At 44.9% G+C, this 4,537-nt stretch overlaps 1 long non-coding RNA gene across 1 annotated transcript; it reads right to left on the bottom strand.

Moving 5' to 3' along the window:
- Nucleotides 1–1,923: 1,923 nt before the first annotated feature.
- Nucleotides 1,924–4,307, bottom strand: Gm11269. The gene is made up of 3 exons (XR_390681.3): nt 3,260–4,307; nt 3,049–3,151; nt 1,924–2,844 (listed from the first exon to the last, which is right to left on the bottom strand). It is a non-coding gene; the product is annotated as a predicted gene 11269 (long non-coding RNA).
- Between the last annotated feature and the right edge of the window lie 230 nt (nt 4,308–4,537).

Here is a 4,537-nt window from a genome sequence, read left to right as displayed (position 1 = left end):
TGACTAGTTACTTGGTGATCAATAATATTTCTCTACACATCATCCCCAGAAGCTTTTGTGTATTTAACTGTGTAACAGTGGTGGGGAAACATGGGAGGAAAGTCACCGGTGGATAGATGTCTCTACTCCCACCGCAACCCTGTCACAGATGACATCAGAGGCACTGCCCCGCCTTCCCCAGCAGAGCCTAGAGAGCTGTGCTGATAGGGAACTAGAATCTACTTTGCCTTCCCAGGTGCTTCAATGTCTCCTACCAAGCTCAGCACTCAGTGCTGATGCTGACAGTGAACCTGGCAGAAGTTACTCTAAGTAAATAGATTTGCATGTTTCCAATCTGGACTTTGGGCAGATGAAATAGGAGATCACACAGCTGTGGTTAGCATCATTGATGTCCTAGCATCCATTGCAGAGAACAGTGGGGGTGTCTGTTTTGTGAGATCACATATAGCTCCTTATTGATAGAGTTGGACAATCGCACACCAAAGGTCTATCACCTCTAAAATTTGCTCCAGCAAATTCTTCCATAAAACTGAAGAATTTTCTGTTATACAGTGATCACCATGACCTGACACAGTCTCTATAGAAGAATTAATATTCAGTTGCCATTTTACTTTCCAATATGATATTCATTTTCTTATTTGAGGCTATTCATTATATTGGCATGAAGGATGTATTATGTGGAACCCCACATAATACAAACCGCATGTTTATGTAGCATGAATGTTCAATCAATTAGTTTATACATACAAATGGTGGAATATTAATGACACATGTTAGCTTTGGAGTGGGACAAAAGCCAACACAGCTAATTGATGCATTGATCCTTGGAACCTTCATCCAGATGTGAACCTTTGACTTCATCGCAAGTGATTTGGCTGACAAACAGTAGCTTGTAATTATTGTTGAGCCATCATAAATTAATTAAGAAATCAATCAATCAGCTCAGCACGCAGTACAGCCACCTTTGTCAGCTGGGCTCCTTCCCTCTAACTTCCCTTTCTCCCTCACAGGAGCTTTCTTATCAAATGTGTGGAACTGTTAGCCCATGTCATTTTGCTTTTTCCTAAACTTTAACAGCGACTTCCCAATCATAGCATACATGTGTGATGTTGCTGATGTTTACAGAGTCAGTGTCCTACAGACTCTTGAGCTAAGTCTAGCAATGGGTTAGAATATTAATAAAAAGGATAACTATTGAGTATTGCTAGGCTTTTGGGAAGAGCTACTTCCCCAAATAAAGGACACCGAAACAACTCCATTCTCTTAGCAAACAGGCGTCCTTCTGAGTCTGAGTGACTGCCAAGGAAACTGGTTCAGAGGATGCTTCTCTGATCATGTTTTTACCTGAATGCTATACTTGAAAGACTCTGGTAACTGAGAAAATCGCTTTATGAACTGTGAGGTGTAGCTGCAATTTTTTTCAAATGACTCTACCCTTTAGGCTTCCCTTGTGTCAGTCTATCTGCTACAGACTTGGCACATATCTCACGTAAGTTTGTCAGCAACACTGAAATGTGTGAGTGTATGTGACTGCCGTTCTACAGCAAAGACACCAAAGTGCAGAGAGTGAGATATTTCGCCCATGTCCACTCAACTAAGAAGGAACAGCCCGAAAAGTAAAACCATTGTGCCCAACCAAAGATATGCAAGAACTTTTGAATGTCCCGGTGCCTCCTGTGTCACAGGACATTAATGTCATTTTAGCCAAATGCAAAGCTTGGCATTTTAATTATAGTAAGTCTCTCCTGCATAGGCAGGAGTGTGTGTGTGCGTGCATGTGTGTGTATGTGTGTGTCAATCCCTTGGGATTGAAGCCAGGTTGTCAGACTTAGTATTGACCACAGAGCCATCACACCAGCCTATCTATGATCACACAGTTTTGAGCCATTGTACAAATGAGTTCATTTGTTCTAAAGCTTCACCTTGCACACACATAAGGCAGGTAATATTTAAAATATATGTAAAGTAGTCTTTATGCTTAGTATTTTAAACTTTTAATATCATTAGTGAGTTCTAGTTCATTATTAAAATACAAACACTGCTTCTTTAAATCAATACCATGGCCCATTGGTTTGAAAAACATTTGGATATGAAAAGTCTTCTCAGAAACTGAATTCAATTTCTGCCCAGACATACTTCCAATTCCTGTGTTTACAGGCCTTCCATGATTAGAATCTCACCTTTTGAAGGAATTTCCTATTATCTGGAAGTGATTATTTTAAGGACTGTGGTCTTAGGCTATGCACTCTTGTAGAACATCCCACTGGGGTCTTCTCTGGGCTACTCCAAGTCCAGAGGAGTCAGTCCGTCCTTGGCAGAAGGACAGACGGGAACCATCTGCGAACCATCCGGCTTCCTGTTTATGACTGTTGAGTCTTCTGTTGTGAAGACTTATCTGCTAAGACATGTCCTTAGTTTTAAAATAAGGTGCTAGAATGAAACTCAAGAGTTTTTTGGGGGGGAAGAGTAGTGCTTAGTGTTCAATTGCTCAATGGGTATATAAAGAATTGACCTTTTATAAAAATAATCAGAGCAGGTAGCTGGTGTGAATTTGTCCCCGAGGAGACCTCAGCCCTGAAGGCATCATGTACCACGAGGGCTACAGCTCTGCAAGGAGTCTCATGTGAACGAGCAAAGTCAGAAAGGACAGTTACTTGCTTTTAGAGTCTGTTCTCTGGTGTCTTCCCAATCTACATTTTAAGGGGAGCTAACGTTAAAATGGGAGCGACACTAGGATGTAAAGTCATCTTTTGAAGAGGGGCAGGGCACAGATGCTCCTGCCAATCCCGGGAGGCGAGGCTGCTGGAGCTTCAAACAGGCTGGAGGAGAAGCTTCCGCTCTTTTCTGGGAATCAGAGGGGGAATTGCTCTACAGGCTTACTTCCCTCCCTTTCTCCCTCCCCCTCATCCCTCCCTTTCTCCCTCCCCCCTCCCTCCCTTCCTTCTTCCTTCCCTCCCTTCCTTCTACTCCTCTCAATTCCTTTCCTGGTACAGATGTGAGGGGCTGGGAGTAAGAACCGGAAGTAAGCCTAACAGATCTCTTCCTTACTTTCTCTCGCCGGTGCTGTCCTCCTAGTCCATCAGCCCACTCAGATCTCACTCCTGGACACTAGATGAGCTCTTAGGTGGATGAGCTCTAAGGACTCCAGGACCTGGGAGAACAGCAGGTGGCAGTGATCTGTGAGAATCCGGAACAGCCATGGGCCCACAGGTTAGAATGATTGGGAGGAGATTTTAAGAGCCAGCAAAATGAACTCCACCTTCAAGCAGTCTTGGTCAGCCAAACAGAGCAAGTCAAGAAATGCCTGTGACCATGGACCGCAGCTCCTATCTTCTTTGTGGGGGTCTGGAGGCTGAGGGGTTCTCAGCCTCTGCGCATGTGTCCGTGATGATAATCGTCACAAATGCACTATGGTTTAGAACTTCCATCCACGCTGTGGTATAGAAATTCAAGCTTTCTCTCCCTGTCAACACTGTCTTTGCAATTCTATGAATCTGTTCCCTATGTCTAGAATTTCATGAATTGTTACAACCGATACTATGGGAGCGAAGCGGACTTAGTTCCGTTCCCTGTGACAAATCCAGTGTGGGAAGAAAGTGAGTATGTAAATTAAGAGATGGCCTCTTCCCACTTCCGTAGGACAACTAATTCATAGGCAGTGCTACGGTTTCTCCAGAGGGAGAGGAGGAAAGGAAAGTACTGATTCCGAAGGAGACAGGACCTGTACAAAGCCCTGGCTTTTGCAGGACGAGAGCGTGTCTCTGGACCCAGAAACGGCACATTGAATGAGGCAGTATGCTGTAAGTGAGGCACTTAAAGTAAGCAGGAAAGTCCACAGCCCTGCTGTGTTACAGATTGATGTCAAGGGAAACGTCAAAGACCAGGACCGTGGACTGTTAAATTACCCCTCTAAACCCTTCACCTATGCACACAGCACTCAGTACCCAGCACAAACACACACACACACCACCACCACCACCAACCCACCAACCACCACCACCACAATCACTACCACCACCATCATTACCATCACCACCGTGCATCTGCTGTAGGATAAGGATCTCATTATAGTGGGACTTCACAGACATAGATCAAATAACCTTGGATGAGGGTCTAAGCTCACATGGCTGTTGTTTCTGCAAGTGTCTGGTGCAGTCAGCCTCCGAGACTGCAGCCAGATGTACTGTGTTACCTCTGTAGCCCTTATCAGCAGCATTCCATCTGTGTCACCCAAGTAGCAGGAATTAGGCAGGCACCCTTTTGGACAGTGGCCCAGAGGGTAGAGAAAGCAGGTATGCCTCCAAGGCATGCAGCCTGCGTCCCTCCACTCACTCTAGAGAGAAAGAAAAACACACTGAGTTTGTCCCAGAAACCCTCAAATGGCTCCCACATTCCAGAGAGAGGTTGCATGGGGGGTGGGGTGGGGGTGGGGGTGGATTTGGAGGTTAGCTGTGGGCCTCATAGTGATGATTACTTTGTAATGGAACAAATTAAATTATGTGAAATTTTAGATGCTTTCCCTCTGCCCTGGTGGCTC

This window comes from Mus musculus, chromosome 4, assembly GCF_000001635.26.
Source record: "Mus musculus strain C57BL/6J chromosome 4, GRCm38.p6 C57BL/6J".
NCBI lineage: Eukaryota > Metazoa > Chordata > Mammalia > Rodentia > Muridae > Mus > Mus musculus.
Note: the sequence above shows the minus strand (reverse complement) of the source record. Positions and strands in the feature narration are given on the sequence as shown.